At 35.8% G+C, this 19,857-nt stretch overlaps 1 long non-coding RNA gene across 1 annotated transcript; it reads right to left on the reverse strand.

Moving 5' to 3' along the window:
- Positions 1–392: 392 nt before the first annotated feature.
- LOC113067579 (uncharacterized) lies at positions 393–2,526 on the reverse strand. The gene is made up of 3 exons (XR_003279409.1): positions 2,366–2,526; positions 1,246–1,366; positions 393–1,021 (listed from the first exon to the last, which is right to left on the reverse strand). It is a non-coding gene; the product is annotated as an uncharacterized LOC113067579 (long non-coding RNA).
- Positions 2,527–19,857: the final 17,331 nt, after the last annotated feature.

Raw genomic sequence — 19,857 nt, forward strand, 5'->3', positions numbered from 1 at the left:
TATCATGGACCACACTGCAGCCAGGTCACACCGCCAGCCCAAAAGAAGGACATGTGAAAAGGCTGTGTTGTGGTGCTTTTGCAGACAGCCTGAAGAGCTTGAAGACATGTTAACGGTCCTCTACAGTGGTTTCATTTAGACTGCGTGGGACTCCAGCCAGAGAAGAGTCATGTGTCTGTGACTTATCACCCACAACCTACCTCATATATTTTCAGTTTCTCATCTTTTCTATGGACTCTTTATAATGTAAATGTTAACATTTTGGTTTAAGTTGGTTGTTACTACTGTTTAAGTTATTTAATTGCATTTGCAACCAAAGAACACTGATTCTTCCTTAATACAGATAAAGGAGGCAGAATTTAATTCAATCTTTGTGTATTTTATTTGCAGACATGGCTAAAAATCATTACATGTGGGAAAAGACATTACAAAATCTTTTGGAAAACAAAAAAAAGTTTACATATTAGATGTGAGCATGGTGTATAATTCTAACACGATGGCTTCACAACAATACTTGGACACATATTGGTCAAAGCACAGCACACAACCACAATTTTATCCAGCAAAGTCTTACCCCCCCCCTCACAGGGCACCACAAATCTCAGACGCATTGTGTCATTTAATATGTTAATTTTAGAGCGCATACACCCTATCACTCGCTCCACGTGGATCCTGACATGAGCTAACGTCCTGGACTCTTCCACATCTTTTGCATTAAGTTTGCTGTGGCCCCTGGTGAAGGCAGGTATTTTCAGTGTAGCACTTTCTTTAATATCAAATCCGCTAACACTAGGTCTCCAGGCGAGAGCTTCTGAAGAAAGCCACAGTTCTCTGTGATCTGCTTATCACTGGCACTATTTCTTTGAGTCTGAGCCACACATGGTGCAGTTCTGCTGTTCATTCCCCATTGGAGCACCATCATCCCCTGATGTTTCAGTTTCCATATCTTCCTCTCTCCCTTCATTGTCTGGGGCTGAGTCTCTTGTCCTTCCATCTCTGCCACAAGTACAGAGTAGTCTAACTGTAATAACAATAAGAAGAATACACTGTACATTTGTAAATGTATTTCAAGACTGTTACATTAGCCATATGCCAAATGACTAATGACCTTCTAGAACGACTGGCCTTTGTGTCAGAAAAGCTACCATTCTGTGTGAAAGGTACTTACACTTAGATTCAATCCTTTGTCTAGATAAAGAAATACCATTGGACATAAAATATATTGAGTCTACTTGCATCTGTTACCAATATTTTCCTGGGAACAAATGTGCTGCTTCATTCAGCTCAGTCTCATGAGTGGTGTGGACAGTGTCCGGCGATGGAGGTGGATTCACAGGATCTTCCGTCTCAGGTGCAGGTGTAGTGTCTGACAGTAACAATATAAAGAAATCCTGTCATATCACAACCTCTATTCCTGAGGAATCAGATTAGCTATACACGGGGCAACATACACTACCGTTCAAAAGTTTGGGGTCAGTAAGATGTTTTTAAATGTTTTTAAAAAGAAGCATCTTCTGCTCACCAAAGCTGCATTTATTTGATAAAAAATAATAATAAAAACAGTAATATTGTGAAATATTATCACAATTTAAAATTACTGTTTTCTATTTTAATGTATTTTAAACTAATTTATTCCTGTGATCAAAGCTGAATTCTCAGCATACTCCGGTCTTCAGTGTCACATGATCCAGAAATCATTCTGATATGATGCTCAAGAAACATTCATTATCAATGTTGAAAACAGTTTTTCAAAATTCTTCGATGACTAGAAAGTTAAAAAAACAGCATATATTTAAAATAGAATATTTTCTAACATTTTAAATGTCTGTACTGTAACGTTTAATCAGATTAACATCCTTGATGAATAAAAGTATTGATTAATTTCATTTCTATCCCTCAAAAATAAAATTACAGTTCTTACCTACCCCAAACTTTTGACGGTAGTGTTTAATGTTACAAAAGATTTAGTTTTCAGATGAATGCTTTTCTTGTGAACTTTCTGTGCATCATAGCATCATGAAATAAAAATGTAAATAACCATTTTCAACATTGATAATAATCATAGATGTTTCTTGAGCATCAAAGCATCATATTAGATTTCTGAAAGATCATGTGACACTGAAGACTGGAGTAATGATGCTGGAAATTCAGCTTTGATCACATGAATAAATAACTGAATATTGACAGGAAAGAGCTGTTTAAAATTGGAATAATATTTCACAATATTACGGCTTTGGTTTGTATTTTTAAATCAAATAAATGCAGCCTTGGTGAGCAGAAGATACTTCTTTCAAAACATAAAAAATCTCAAAAAGACCCCAAACTTTTGAACGGTAGTGTATATTGTATTTTTTTTACTATTTACCTGGGTTTAAGGGTGCTGCATTATCCAGCTCAGCCTCAGGACCAGTGTTGTCGGTGTCTAGCGATGGGTGTTGTTGTTGTGACCTCATCGCTCTTCTCCTAAACCGCTTGAACCGGTCTGTGTCTGTAGCTTTGACCTCAGTATGGCTGAGGTACAGAGAAGGGGCCCAGTCAGGATCACACTCCAACATTTCATAGGCACGTTTGCCTGCAAACAGTCAACAAGTTAATTGCTATTAGGGCTGTCACTTTTAGTTAAAAAAATCGATTGCACAATCGATCTGACCATCCAAAAAAAGTTTTGAAAATGAAAATAGGGAATTTATTTTAACCAAATATGTACACTATTAATTTTAAAAGAATTAAACAATTACAAAATATATATGTAACAAAACTCACAAGCAGAAAAAGAAAATAAAGAATTCCGAAAGTGCAGTATGCGTTGCGAAAGCTAGACAGAAAATACCAGCAATTTTACGCTCCTATAAGACCCAAAGACGTCGAAAGCGACCTCTTATGCTGCGTTCACACCAAACGCGAATAGAGCGTCTGGCGCGAATTATTTCAATGTTAAAGCTGCAGTCGCTAACTTTTGACGCTCTAGCGGTTAATAAACAGAACTGCTTGTGTCTTACGGAAGAACATCGTAGCCGGAGCTACTTCTCTCTGTTTATGTCTATGAAGAATCACAAAGGTACTGGGTTACTCCGCTGCGGTACCCCTGAAGCAATCTAAAATAGTCAGAATATAAACACTTATTATAGGTGTACCCTAGTGATTCAGGACAAGCTAAAAACACGGTTTGGAAAATGGATTCATGGTGTACTCGCTTATTATGTTCATTTTTCTACATTTTGAACACAAACAAAGTTACGGACCGCAGCTCTGATTGGTTGTTTCTTACCGGGAGCAGATGACTTTCTGCAAATGGCAATAGGACACTGGGAGGAGCAAGAGGAGCTTGATTTTTTTCACAGATTATCTGTCTCATATTCTACTGTCAGGACATAATGACAGGTTTAACAAATATGTAAAAAATATATTTTTACAAAAGTTCCCTACTGCAGGTTTAAGTCAATGTAGACAAGTTTAAGTGCGTCTGGAGGTCTCACGGCGCGGTAGACACGAATTCGCCTCATTCGTGCATCTAGTTACAGGAGATTCTGAGTTATGAAAAGGACCATTGCAAGCTGAAAGCGACCGGTAATACCTCCACCTTGCGCAGCTGTACCTGAGTGTCCCTGGGACATCAGTGGAGACGGAGCGTGTCTTCTCAACAGCTGGACATATAGTGAAAAAAAACACTCTGCTCTGGCCCCCGAAAATGTTGATTGACTTGTTGTGATTGTTGCGGGCAAAAATCCTTGATTTTGCGGCAGGTTTTTTTTAAATGTGCGATGGAATATGCGGGTTATTTTTGCAATTTTATGCGATGAAACACCCTGTTCTCACTAGGCTACTACCTTACTGTAAAGAGTAATTACTTATGACTTAGTATGAAAAGCAAGCATACTAAATCACATAATATTTAAGTTCTCATTCTGTTTTATTTCAGACCTTAATTAACACATGGCTCAAACTTAAAAAACATTGAGTCAAACAAGTTCTCTAGCTTTACAAAAGGAATATTCAACAACTTCTGTAAAAATGAATAAATAAAATATTTTCTGTTTTACAGGAAAAAATGCTGTTTTACATGAATTTCAAAGTGCAATATCTTACTGCAACGTAAATTATTTTACATACTACTAATATACTTACAACTGTAAGGTTTTGGTACTATTCTGTAACAAAAAAGTGCGGTCTTACAACTCTAGAGGTGCATCAACTTCTGAATGAAACTACAACAGTCCACTGTGAAAATGAAAACTAACTTCATAGCCTCTAACACTGGCCTATCATTAGCCATCCTCATCCCTCAAAATAATTTGCCCCCACTGTCATGTAACACACCGTGTAACTGCTTCGTGTGGTCTTTTGTGCTTATTTTTGTTATGAGAATGATTTCCGTGCTTCACCCTGGTTTCACCGCGGGGTTCGCAGATGATGTTCACGTCGCGCAATTACGTCACTTCATAAGGTTCCCATTGGGAAATAACGGCGATTTACTTGTGTGAAGTAAACGCAACATTTTTCAACTTTCTGCTAAGATATATGTGACTTTTTTGCAACGAAAATACAGGGATTATGAAATCATGCTACGCCCGCATATTTTGCTTCCTGAAATCGGCAATTTGAAACAATTGATCTTAGCACTTAACCCTCAAAGACTGAGACAGCCGCCCGCGGTTAAAAAAAATAACTGTTATTCTTTAATGTTTAATAATGTTTGAACCGCTAATCCAATCTGAATGCTTTAAAAAGTGATGTAAAGCAGAGATTCTCCAAATTTTGGAGATGTGATTATGTCATCGCATTTTGACAACATTGATTCGTCAGAAGAAACCAATGCTTTCGTTCCTCTGATCCAAACAGAAATGATTGTTGACGCTTAGTTCCACCCCGTTCCCAGATTGGTTCAAACTGTCCCATATTAAACCAGTGTTGTTTTTGGCAGCCCTTTTAGTTTTAGTCTTAGTCTTTTGGACGAAAATGCTTTTTAGTTTTAGTCACATTTTAGTCACTTATAAACTTAAACGCAAAAAAAAGACTAAAACGCAAAAAGGTTTTAGTCAATTTTAGTAAAAAACAAAAAAGTATTTAGGTTAAAAAGTATTGGAAATGGACTTAGGTTTGACAGGTTGTAACAAGCTTTGCATAATAAACTAGACTTTCTCATTGATGGAGATGCAGTGCTGCCAAGCTGTACTTCATGGTCGCATTGGGCAGAAAACTTTTATCCACATGTTTCAAGTTATATTTTTTCCATGAATTGATGCTCTTCTAAAATTTCTGCACATTGCCTATTTTCACCAGTAATCACAGTAATAAAGGAATGGTTTAAAGTTTAAACAGCAAAAAACTTTGAGCTACTACAACATTACACACAGATAAAGTGGTAACAGTGGAATCACTGTTTTACTCCAAAAAAGCCAGGAATAAAAACATTCTTACTTTGGCAATTGTGGCTTTATTTGAGAAATTGCTGAAGTGCAATGAACAACGTGCCCAAATATAAGCTATTGAGGAACACATACTTATGCTCTACAACTTGTGCTTCAACTTCTCTGCCAGTGCAACAACAAGATGCATATTATTTGTAAACACAAACATCATACAACCCTGTCTAATAAAAGTGACACAAACATTCAGGGATGCAAACACATGTATGGTCAAAAAAGAGAGAGTTATCGAAGCCCTCACCCCGCAGCAAATATCACAATTTTATATTTATATATGAATGTCATGAGCTAAGAAGTGTATGTATTTATATAGCCTACACTACACTCAAGTAGTATACAATTAAATTATGCTCATTTTAAATGTATTGTGTAGGCTAGGTATAAAAATATAGGTTTTTAATAATCTTTCAGTGCGCAAAACCATGATGATATGAAACGCTTCAAAACACAGCGCAAAAAGCGCGTATGCACATCGCGGGTGCAGAATGATGTGCTCAAAGCAACATGGAGTCACAGTGTGCTGTGCTGCTCAAGTGCGCATTTAAAAGTAAGTGCAACCCCGCCCCAGGTGCAGCCCTGCCTCGATCTGCAGGCTGCAGGCGGGTGCTTCTCCAAAATAGGCAGAAGTGACATGCATTGTGAACGTCAGACTTATAATAATTTTCGTTCCGTCTCGTCTCATCAACAAAAACTCGAAAACATCTCGTCATGTTTTAGTCACATTAGAGCCATTTTTAGCTAGTCATCATGGCGTTATCGTCATAAAAAAAAGGTGCGTCAACAAAATCATCTTGTTACCGGCATCGTTGGTAAAAATAATATTGTATTAAACCAATAAGTAGTCTTTTGAACTACTACCGTATTTTCCGTATTATAAGGCACACCTTCAGTGAATGGCCTATTTTAGAAATGTTTTCATATATAGGGCGCAACGGATTATAAGGCGCATAGAATAGAAGATACTGCAGTCAAACGTTTGACTGGGTTTGTGTTATGCATCCACTAGATGGAGCTGTGCTAAAGGGAAAGACAACAAAACAGTCAGATAAAGACGCCTTGATCCATATATAAGGCGCATTGACATTTTTTGAGAAAATTAAAGGCTTTTAAGTGCGCTTTATAGTGCAGAAAACACGGTACTTAACATATTGCTTTGGAAAACGAACGAAAACAAAGTGAAAGTAAAGTCTGTCGTGAGTGCATGAATACAAACACACAATAACACATTTGCATGAGAAAACCCTCGAAAAAGCACAGAAAACACTCTACAGAGTACTTTGACATAAAATAAACCAAAAACAAGGATGAAACAGTGGTACATATCGATAAAGCAATGAAATTTATGTCTTGGGTGACTAGGTGATGTCCCAGTAAAATCGATCCTGACACAGATTAAAGCCAACGGATCGATCATTTATATTATGTATATTATGTATACTAAGTAAATCATTATTTAATTATACGGTTCATAAAAATAGTTGCACTATTTTTTTTCTGTTGCACTCATTTCTCACTCATTTTGTGTGTAGTTTGTGAATCATTTGCACTGTTTTGCACTGTATTGTTGAAGACAATTTGTGCAATTGTTTTTACTAAATGCTGCATAGTTTGTGTTTATTGTTCATACTCAGATTGAAAATATATTTCTCAGAAGAAAGAAAAAGAAATGCAATTTATCTTTAAAAGAAAATCTAAATGAATGTTTTATGCCTTCATTTGATATCCAGAAAAATGTAAATACACAACAGAATTTATGAGGGGAAAAAACATTTCATAAGGCTGTTTTAAGAAATATTTAATAAATGTTGTTTTATGCATTTAATTACACATGCTAAAAAAGTAATACATATGGTGAAGAAAAAATTAAATGGATTTTATAGAGCCCTAAAAAAGTAAAGTAATAAGTAGTGAAGTCAATTTTCAAATGCAGTAAGTAGTAAAGTAATTCCATTACAATTTACAGAAGTAACTAGTAACTAATTACATTTTTTGAGTAACTACCCCAACACCGAAATGCATCTAACGTAGGGGTGGTAAATATGAGCTAAAATTCATATCACAATATTTTACACTATCCATGTGTCATAACGTCCCGGAGTGATCAAGAGGAGGTGGTAGATAGGCTCAGAACCCAGATGTCATCCAAAGACAAGTATAGGTCTCTGCAGGAAAGTAATGGGAGTTACGAGATCAATGTGTTTTTACACCATGATACCTGATTAGTTGATGTAATAGTGACGTTAGGTTTAGGGGTGGGGTTGGGTAAGGGGGATCATTTAGATTGCATGATTCCGAAACACCCAGCAGTTTCAAAACACCCACATAGTGATAAACGCCCACTTTTGCTCTGCAGAGACCGAAGTCTCTCCAAAGAGGACTTTTATTAAATGCCAGAAGAGAAATAGGGTTGTACATATTCACAGTAAGTGTAAAATACTAACAAATTTAAAAAATAACCAAAATCATACAAAAAAAAAATAAAAAATAGACACTTAACAAAGTGCCAACTTTGGTATATAAACAGCCAAAAGAAAACAAATTGATACAGGCAACAAAATCTACATAGACACTTTAAGCAGTATGCCCTCACCTCTCTATCCAAGGTTCAGTTTAGACTGGCTTATATAGCCTAAGACCGGCTAATTACATCGAAGACCATACCAACTGCACGGGCATCAATACCTATCAATACTGGCTTTATATATTGAATGCTATTATACACACATTTTAATAAAGTCTAATTAAGTTGTTCAGATGAACAAAGCACAAGGTTTTCTTGCCTATTTAGCATTTTAATTGTTTGGTCAGCCAGTTTGTATATTATATATCCACATTCATAAATCGTGGATTAAATGTGGAGTTGCTAAATATCAAAACAAGCGTATGTGGACAGTACTGTACCTATGACTGCGCTTTGCATTTTGCGAGATTGACATGCTAAATGGCAGACTAACCCGGTTTACTCTCATTAATTTCGTTCACGAACAAGATAAGCTATGTACCAGTTCATTTCATTCACGAACGACATGTATCCGTTCATTCAACTCGTTCATGAATGACATGTGTATCAGATCAGTTATTTCATTCACGAACGAGATGTACTAAATCATTCAACTCGTGCACGAACGACATGGGTACCAGTTCAGTCATTTCGTTCACGAACGATAAGATCTCTAGATCTAGTTTAGACTCATATGAAACTCGTTCATTGAAGGGCGTATTCGTTCACTACATTCAACAAATCACATGCTCTGTCACATCTCATACACGAAGGCCATTGGCTCGAGGTTGAGTAATTCTTTGACAGGATGAAATGGTTGTTACCCGGTTCACTGAGCTGCGCATGCGCTGCTTATAGCGCCGGGCTGCAGTGGAGGGAGGAACTTCACTGAACGAGAAATATGAGTCAGTGGATTTCGTGAACGAGAACGATTCGTTCACCTAAAAGATTCGTTCAAAAAGAACTATTCGTTCACGAACGACACATCACTAGGTGTCACTAAACCAGGATATGGTGAGTACACCGCATGTAAGGAGGCTGTTTGTAATGTGAAGATAAATACCGACTTGAAATAAATAACACATAACTACAACTTGTCTCTGTGGTTAAATGGGAAAAAATTTATCATAGGGGAACTATGGTAAACATAACACAATGCGCTGACCACTGATATGTGCACCTATCTGCGATCAACACCAATCACATATCTAACTGTAAATAAATGTTAAAGCATAATGAACCAGATCAAACAATTATATTTTAAACCTGATAAACTACAACAGTCACAAGAATTACTCAAACATTAATAGCAAATGTAAAGATACATGAAACAGTTGTTTGTACAGACTTTACATGCTCCTGCTATCGTAGTAGTGATGAGGTCACCCTAGCACCCGTCATCACACCAGGTTATATCATTATTGGAAGAGCTGGTCATATAATTAGAATATCATCAAAAAGTTTAATTATTTCTCTAATTCCATTCAAAAAGTGAAACTTGTATGTTCATTCATTACACACGGACTGATATATTTCAAATGTCTATTTCTTTTAATTTTGATGTTTATAACTGACAACTATGGATAATCCCAAATTCAGTTTCTCAGAAAATTAGAATATTGTGAAAAGGTTCAATATTGAATACAGCTGGTGCCACACTCTAATCAGTTAATTAACTCAGAACACCTGCAAAGCCTTTAAATGGTCTCTCAGTCTAGTTCTGTAGGCTACACAATCATGGAGAAGACTGCTGACTTGACAGTTGTCCAAAAGACGACAATTGACACATTGCACAAGGAGGGCAAGATATAGGGATGGACTAAGATGGGTGGTATCAAAGAAATATAAGTGATATTGCAAATAGTATTATTGCACAATGAGGAGAGCATTTAATATGAGTAGACATTTGCAAAAAAATTATAAACTGTATAAATGTCAATTCATGTTTATAAATTGTGTGTAATATAGGTAATATGCCTGCATGATTGGTTTCGTGTTTATTTTAATTTTAGGTGTCAAGAAAGACAGAGTTCAAAGTATTGCAAAGTACAGGTTTGAGAACGGCAGAGCACATCCTGAAAATCGTGGTGGTCCCAGGGAAATTGAAGAGCAAACTGCAAAGAAGGACATAGTTCGAAAGCACATAGTCTTTTAATTGTAGAGCAAGCCACTATGACCGCCGTGGTGCACCTGGGAGAAAGTTGAATGAATGACCGCATCTAAAAGTGTCTGAGAGATGTCCTCTTTTTGCACAGTACTGTCTGTGTTTTATTTGCTTAGTGTCTTAATGTCACTTTACATTTATTAATTATTTTATTCTACTGGCATCTGATATGCAGTTTATATTGGAACATTATATTGGAATTGTTTAGGCCTTTTACATTTTTAGTTAATTTAGAATGCCTGTTTTGTGCACTGAATGTTTTTTTATACTTGAGTAATACATTAAATTATTACTTTACACTACTTAAGTCTTATAAGCTTCTTATACAAAATGCACAGATATTGATGTTTAAGAATGTTGCTCTGTTGTACTTGATTATACAATAAACTATTTGAATCGGATAAGCTTTTTTGTACTAGTTGAACATAGCACATTATGATATTAGTGGGCATTGGAAATATTAGTTTTATTTAGACTGTTATTTTACACTTCAAAAAAGTATCCGAATGTTTTGCACTGTTCTTACGTACATACTTGATTATATTGAATCTAATATGCTGTGTTTACAACAATGTTTGCAATGTTTACATTGTTTAACTTCTAAATCCCAAATATCAGAAATGATGATATATATAATGCTACTGACTGAATGCACTTTCTTAGACAGATTTATGTATTTTTAATGTTTGTGCAACATTTGTTTTTTGAATTGTTAAAATAAATGTACTGCTATTATTTGCCAATATGGTTATACTGTGTGTGTGTTTGTATGTGTGTATGTGTGTGTGCAGATCTCATTCAACCCCTCTGTAAAGAGGTTTGTCTACTGTTTAGTTTTGAAATGATTGTGCTCTAATCTTTTTTTCAGAGTTTCTAGTTACATTTTTTTTTTTTCACATATTTACTATGTCTTGTCCCAAAGAGTTGGATTTAGAGGTTTTTGCACAAAAAAAAATCGCACAAGTGGATTTGACGGAAAAGAAAATATAATTTGTTAAAAATCACTGAATTGACTGAAGTGACATTTTTGGAAAAAAGTTATTTTATTCACTAATAACTAATAACCTTATCAGTACCTATACAATGAAACAACTGAACATGAACAGAAGAATGTTGCACCATGGATTTATCACTTTGTATTTTATTGCAATAGATTTGTGAACTATCAATGTCTATCTTGCATTAAACGCTTCAATGGAATATAATTGTAAATAGTTTGCAGAAAATAACTGGTGTTACGCCGCCTTCACACTGGCAGTTGAAATTAGCTCCAAAAAAAATAAGGATAATACACATACTAAATGCTGCATATTTTTTTATTATTTGTAATTAAGCAAATCAGAATGTTTTTTGTAAATTATAACTAGTGGTGGGCCGTTATCGGGCGATAGAAAAAATATCGCCATTCATCTATTCTCAAAGTTGGGTTGGGACCTGGCTCTATACTAAACAAGCTATGATGACTTTCACCTTGATATTTTATATAACCGACTGGCTGAGGCCAGCCTAAAAAGATGCTCAGGACAGTTGACGGGCCACTGCTGCGCGTCGTCACGAAAGCTTATCTTTTTCACATGTTTTTAAGCCTTACCGCTTGTCGATTTAAACATTAAAGCATCCAAACACAAGACGCTGAAAAGCTGAACAACAATATTTTATGCAGAAATCAAACAACATATGATTCAAAACATATGCCAAATGGATGCGTTTTGAGGCCCCAGTAAAGAAAGAAAACTGCTATTTACATTGATATCAATGTGATGTCAATATGACATCAACTGAACGCCTATAACACAACGTTGATTTGATGTCAACTCAAAGTCAAATATGTTGGCCCATATACATACATTACATAAAAAAAATTTAGTATGGGATTAACCTAATATTTTCACCAATTAACCACTGGAAGGACTTGATGTTTAATCTGACTTTGAAATTATGTTTTGCAGCATCTTGATCAAATCTTGTCCAATATTTAACGTCAAATTGACATCAAGGTACCCGCTGGGTAATTTGAACACAAGAACACAGTTTAAAATTGAGTGGAAAAGTGCAAGGTTTCTAAAAAATAATGAATAGAACTTAATATATAGGCTACAACAAGGTTTCATCTGGCTGCAAAAGAACAAAACCATGGTTGCCTGATATAAAGAGATGTTATCCCCAAAACATTGTGCAATACGGAAATATCTGTTAACCGTGTTACTTATCTTTTTCAACCTGGCAATCCTGTGCACGCACCCTCTTTCCACTATAAACACGCATGCTTTCTGAAAACACCTGTTAGCTTACAGTTTAGCGATCTCCACTTCAATATTCTATTCTCAGAACACTGTAATTCATCAAGTGTTTATTTACATGAGAGAGAGAGGAGAAAGGCTGTGCACGTAAGAATTACCTTAGTTTTGTTGCATTTCTCTATTAACTGTGAAGCTGTGGCTTTAAAGGGTTAGTTCACCCAAAAATGAAAAATATGTTATTAATAACTCACCCTTATGCTGTTCCAAACATGTAAGACCTCCTTTTATCTTCAGAACACAGTTTAAGATATTTTAGATTTAGTCAGAGAGCTCTCAGTCCCTCCATTGAAACTGTGTGTACGGTACACTGTCCATGTCCAGAAAGGTAAGAAAAACATCATCAAAGTAGTCCATGTGACATCAGAGGGTCCGTTAGAATATTTTGAAGCATCGAAAATACATTTTGGTCCAAAAATGGCAAAAACGACGACTTTATTCAGCATTGTCTTCTCTTCCGTGTCTGTTGTGAGAGAGAGTTCAAAACAAAGCAGTTTGTGATATCCGGTTCGCGAACGAATCATTCAGTTCATCAAATCGAACTGAATCGTTTTAAACGGTTCGCATCTCTAATACGCATTAATCCACAAATGACTTAAGCTGCTCACTTGAACACCGAGCTGAGCCAGATAACGAACATTAGACTGTACATCACAGTAATTGCACTCCTGTTAATTGCACTCAGGTGTCTTCACTTCATAGTCATTAAACTGTCTATTTAAACCGTTATGTTTCTGTTTGTTTCATAGAGTCCTTACTTTCCGTCACCCAGTTTCCTTGCGTTCTAGTTTTTTGTTTCCTGTTTGTTTGTTTTGGACTGATGTTTGTTTATGACCCCTGCTTGTTTTGACTCTGATTTTGGATTACCCAATAAAATCTCACACTGCTCCTGGATCGCTCGTCTCCTGTGTCCCAGTTGTTACAAAAAGGCATGTGCATATGTGGAAAACACTGGAACGTACAAGAGGTAAATGTGCAAACAGGTTGACGCTGTCATTATGTCAATGTGAGGTAGAGAATGATGAATATATTACTGATCAAGTGAATATTAAGTGGAGACATTAAGATGTAAAGAGGCTTGTTTTGATGGCAGCAAAGTTAAAAGATGGTTACTAGAGTGGGTGGAGTCCTTGATGATTTTAACAGCTCTGCTTTTGCAGAGTTTGAGGTAGATGTCCTGCAGAGAGGGGAGAGCAGACCCGGAGATGCGCTCAGCTAAGCGCACAACTCTCTGCAGGGCTTTGCAGTCTTGACTGGAGCTGTTCCCATACCACACTGAGTCAATACACTATTGTCAATACACTATAAAAGAAATAATAATAATATTGTTCATATATGTAAAAAAAAACAGTCCTTTCAAATAGTCGGAAAAAAGGTGGACTTGAAGTGTTTGATTTTAGGATAAAATGGATTAAAAGATGTTTAACAAATCCCTGATCTGTATGGATTTATCCCAAATCATATTTTTACAAAAATTGGTGGCCTTCCCTTTTAATTAAAATGTAACTACTTAACCCAATAGATTGCCAGTAGCGCCGTCCAAATTTCATCAACAAGCTCTTCTTGCTTGGAAGTTATGCTAGAACCACAATTTTTTACCACATAAAACCTTTCTATGGAACAACTCTGATATAATGATTAGGAATAAATCTATTTTTCTTCCTACGTGGTTTAACAGAAATATAATTGGAATTCTTAAAGTTTTTGATAAATCAGGTAATTTTTTATCTTATGGAGAGTTTATGTCTGTATAATGCATTGCTTAAACTGGTTCCTTCCGGTCTAGAACAATTTGTTAAATGACATTTAACTTTTAGTAAGAGTGACACAAAAGAACCTGATTTGATCTTAGATGGAATAAATGTATTTAACAAAAAATGTAATAATAAGCATATTAGACAAATTTTTCAAAATAAAATGTATAATGTTCCAAAAGGCAAATTTTATTGGGCATCTCTTATCGAAATTATTAATTGTTCATGCTCATTTTGTCGGAATAATGATGAAACACGGATCCATTTATTTTTCCAATGTGAAAATCTCAAATTTTGGAGTAGTCTATATCATCATATAGGTAAGTACCATCCTTTTCAGTGGAAATATATAATTTGTTACTATAAAAAGTACATCTAATACTCCAGTAAATTACATTATTAGTTTTTATTTAATTTTATTTTGCTTGCCACATTTCAGACGGAATTGGCCCGGGTGTGCTTGCTATCTGGGATTAAGACACACGAAAATGATTTTTTTTTATTATTACTATCCCCTCATGTTGTTTAAAACCCATTCATCTTCAGAACACAAGTTAAGATAACTTTATCAATTCAGAAGGCTCTCTGACCCTCAAAGACAACAAGAAACTAGAATGTTACCACGATCAAGGCTCAGAAACGTAGCAAGGATAAAGTAGTCCTGGCCCGCTTTCTACAGAACGTAATCGAGTTCTATAAACACTTTAAACATTGGAATAAAAGCGCTCACCTTTCTTCAGCCGAATCACGAGCACGGCACAGCCTTGTGACCAAATAATCACACCAATGTCACACAGCCAGACCAAAATAAAGGTATTTTTCTTTGCTTTATAAAACCTTCAAATAACAAACAGGCATCGTCAGCTTTCCTTTTTTTTTTTGACTCAAAAAAATAATTTTACTCATTGGTTTTCGGATCACCAGTAGTTCTTTTGGACAGTTCGATTCAATAAACCAGTTGAAGAAAACGGTTCACCTGTTCTTTTGTGCTCGACGTAATGGCGTCATTGGTGATGATTGCCCTTCATTCAAGCCTTTGGTTTACCCGCGTTCATAAAACTAGCACAGAATCAGTTCAGAATCAATCACCAAAAGAATCAGTTCGGTTCAGATGCTCTGTGTGTCATTCTGCTTCACGCTGAATCACACATGCACAGTATCATCAGTATCAAACGGTTCTTGACCCGAGAACAAGTCAGTCTTTTGTTCGTTATCTGACTCGGCTCTGTGTTCATCTTCAGTTCTCTCTTCACAGCAGTTCAGTCGGTGTACTGTTTGAGTAAATGAATTACTCTGAGATATTGGTTTGTTTTAACTCAGAGGGAGTGTCAGCCACATTACAAAAGTTAACAGCTTAAGTCATTATGCATCATTAAGTAATGCTTATTGGAGACGCGAACTGTTTTAAATGATTCAGTTTGATTTCGTGAACTGGTTACATCGAATGATTCGTTCGCGATCCGGATATCACAAACTGCAGAGTTTTGAAATATCTTTCCCCACAGACACAGAAGAGAAAACAATGCTGAATAAAGTCATAGTTTTTGCTATTTTTGGACCAAAATGTATTTTCGATGCTTCAAAATATTCTAACTGACCCTCTGATGTCACATGGACTACTTTGATGATGTTTTTCTTACCTTTCTGGACATGGACAGTATACCGTACACACAGCTTCAATGGAGGGACTGAGAGCTCTCGGACTAAATCTAAAATGTGTTCCGAAGAAAAATGGAGGTCTTACTGGTTTGGAACGACATGAGGGTAATTTTGATTATTGGGTGAACTAACCCTTTAACAGGGGCGTCAGTTTGTGTTGAAAAGTGGTGGGGACAAAAAAAAAAAGAAACCTGACCAATATGGCAACACTGCACAGGATAATCAATTGTAGAAAAATGAAGTAACTTAGTTAGCTAAACATTTAACCCTTTCACATGTAAGTTTAAAATATTCTGGCTGACCCCCCAGCGTGAGTTTTTCAAGGCAACCATTATTTAGGATGTGTCACTTTATGGTTTCCATGGTGACGCGTCATTGCTTGTCACGTGACACACCGCAGCAACAACAGAGCTGAATGAATGATGATCTGCCTTTATGTCATTTTTCCATTTTTATTCAAAATTTTCATTAGATATGGCATGAAATAGCTGATATTCTGATTGTCAAATACATGCAAGTGGAAGGGTTTTGTTGTTTAAACACCTTTATAACGATCGCGTTAGTTGAGCTGTATGCGTGATGGGCGCCGCCGTGTTAGTTTGTGCCGCAGACGCAGTTCAGAGAATCGAATCTGTTGGATTTACAACACGTGAATACATCCACTTCTCCCGAAATACATAAAAGTAAGTGGCTGGTGAACTGGGAGAAGAATAGAGTAAACTTTAAAGTTACTTACACAATGTGTATCTGATATGAATAAAACGTGTCTAATTATAATGGAAAGGATTATTATTGCCTCTTCCTTTGACATCAGTGTGTATTTTACAAACTCTACATGTATTGTTTTTTTTTGTACTTATATGTCTGAAAATCTAATAAACGTTATGTGGTTGAAAACACTGAAAAGTTGTGATATATGACAGCTCTGAGCGCGCCTGTCTCTGGCTCAGCGCGAAAGCACATTTGAATCACACAGTTGATCACGTCATGCACTGACCGTTCCAATCACACCCGTGTGATCAACTGCAGTAGCCTAATTTACAGCAACCCAAACTGCACAATGTCCAAGAGGAAGAAGGGAAGAGAAATTAGAAACTACGTTATTTTACTTTACTTTAAAAAAAAAAAAAAGATGTTGCAGACATTGTAGACTGTTGCTTAGTTCATGGTGTCTTATTTGGTTGTGGGTTAATATGTCAAAATCTCACACCAGCTGCAGCAGCAGACGGTTTCCACTGTAAGTGCTGATGGAGAGCAGGAGAAAGAGCCAGAGAGTTTAGAGGTGCTGTAGATGAGGAACAAGTAGAATCTGAGGCAGAGCAAATTTACCCTTTGACTGAGCCACATCACCCTCATCCCAAGTTTATTGAGGTGCAGAAGTTGGCCTACAAGATGCTTCAATTTCAGAAGAGCTGTTTCATTGATTTTCCTTGGTTACACTACTGTCCTAGACTGAAAGGAGTTTTGTGCTTTTATTGCACCAAGGCCTTTTCAAAACAAACATCTTCACTAGCCAAAAATACAGAGCCAACATTTGTTTTGACAGGCTTTATGAACTGGAAACGGGCTTTGGAGGGTTGTGAGCCACACTCGCTTTGCAAATCCACGTTCATTTTCAGTGTTTATTTGCGCATCTTCTCTATTAACAACGGCTCTGTGTAGTAGCAGCTGCTCTATGTGAAATCACGCATCTGATGGGATTTACCGCTGATCAGAGAACCGGCTTTACTGACGAGATGCGCATTAACGATCAGCTGATCGTGATCGAAGCACCCCTACTTTGGACATCAAACCAATAAAGATGCCACATTTACGAAAGCCACAGAGGAGACATGCTGGCCCAGCTGAGCCCTACGTTCCATCCACAGATCAGGAGTTCTACCGTGTACAGTTCTTCCAAGTCCTTGACATCGTAACAACACAGCTGAAAAAAGCGGTCTAAACAGGAAGGGCTACAGCACCTGGTCAAGCTGGAGAAAGTCCTACTCTCAGGTCAAGTTGATGACGTGGTTGACCTGTATCCAGAGCTGCAGTTCCAGTCCCTAAAGGTGCAGCTGGCCATGTTCACTGCCAATTACACCTACAAAACCTGCTCAGAAGTGACAGAAATCATGAACTACATGGTTCCAGAGGTCCGTGGTCTCTTCAGTCAAGTTGAGGCACTTCTGCGTTTGTTGTTCCTGTCTCCTCTGCTGAAGCAGAGAGAAGCTTCAGTGCCTTGAGACGCCTGAAGACCTGGCTGCGCTCTTCAATGTCACAAACCCGACTCAGCAGTGTGCCTGTTTGTCATGTTCACAGAGAGAGAATGTATAACTTGGACAAGAAGAAACTGTGTCAAGAATTTGTTCAGGTGACTGATCGGCGCATGCATGTTTTAGAATCAGTAATAGTTTATTTTGTTTAAGTTACTTTTTTTGGACAATGTACATTGTTTCTTTCTGTATCTAAACTGAATTGCATGTTTTATTTTGTGCAATAAACCTTTAACATTAGATTTTTTAGAACATTTTAACCAAATGCTTTCGAAAAGTGGTGGGGACTTGTCCCCAGTGTAAATAACACCTATGGTCGTTAATATTTTTGGTGGAAATTTTATTTTTCAGGATTCTTATATAAAAAGGTCAATGAACATTACTAACTTGCATTTATCAAATGCATTTATGAAATACAATTATATATTTTTTTTTAATCTTCCAAAAATCTTAAGGCTGTTAAAACTGTTTAATCTTTTTAAGGCTGTTTTATTTTGTTTAAAGCTTTCATTTAGAATTATTTATTTTAATGTTTACATACGTCTGTAAATGGTGCTTTGCATGTAATGTCACCTCTTTGTATGCAATATTGACATTCTCTGTACTTTTATCTTTGGTATCTTGGCATTAATGATAATAATAAAAAAAATTATAAAATTAACTAATCAGGTCAATTAGACTAATTCCAGTACAGTACAGGTTTTAAATTCTTTTAGTTTCCATTTATTCTTTTAGTTTTCATTCATGTTCTCTTTGTTCAGTTGTGAATAAAATATTTGATCATGTGATTTGAAATTATTTTAGTTTTCATGTTTTTATATATATATATATATATATATATATATATATATATATATATAAACTCCTGACATTTCCAGAATGTGGGTTGTAGAAGTCGTGCTTAATATTTTGATAATACAGGGTTCCTGTCTATAAAGTAATACATAAAATGTTGGTTATTTTATATATTATTTTATAGACAGGAACCTTGTATTATCAAAATATTAAGTACATCTTACTATTTACTTTAGTAATTTTATTATATTTTTGTTGATTTTTGTTTACTTTGTTTTATGTACGTGTTACTTCCTATGATTATGTAAGCACTGCTAGTTTTTTATTTTATTTGTCTGTATGTTTATCAGAAATCACACAATTAAACCGTTCACTTTTCTAACATTGACAAAACTGAATCATGGTATGTCTACATAAAACTATACTTTAAACTCCAATCTGAGACTGCGGTTAAGAAAAGGACCAGTAGATAGAATGTTTGCACGATTGCTAAAAAAAAAACAAATATGCCCCTTTTTCCTTTTATATGAATTTAAAAAAATGTATATTTTAAAAATAAGTTCAAAAGACATAATCAGAGATAGATGAGACTTTTATTGTCATCATCAGTCAAACAGTCATCAGTTTGGACTTTGGGGGAGAAGAAATCTTATTAAACATCAAAAATAAATGTGACTGCCATTTTTGAGCAAGTATTACATTTTTATAAATGTTTAAGTCACTATGCTGCCCGCAGTTGGAATCAGCTTCCAGAAGAGATCAGATGCTAAAACACTAGTCACTTTTAAATCTAGATTCAAAACCCATCTGTTTAGCTGTGCTCTGAACTGATTGCACTATATTTTCACTGTTTTATTTTATATAAAATCATTTTCTAACTGTTTTTAAATTGATTTTAAGTAAACGGTTTAATCATTTTAAAAGTTTTAAAATTGCTTGTTTTATTTTTTTTCTTATTTTTCATGATTATTTTACTTTCTTTTATGTAAAGCACTTTGAATTACCATTGT

The sequence above is a fragment of the Carassius auratus genome, chromosome 4 (assembly GCF_003368295.1).
Source record: "Carassius auratus strain Wakin chromosome 4, ASM336829v1, whole genome shotgun sequence".
Taxonomy (NCBI): domain Eukaryota; kingdom Metazoa; phylum Chordata; class Actinopteri; order Cypriniformes; family Cyprinidae; genus Carassius; species Carassius auratus.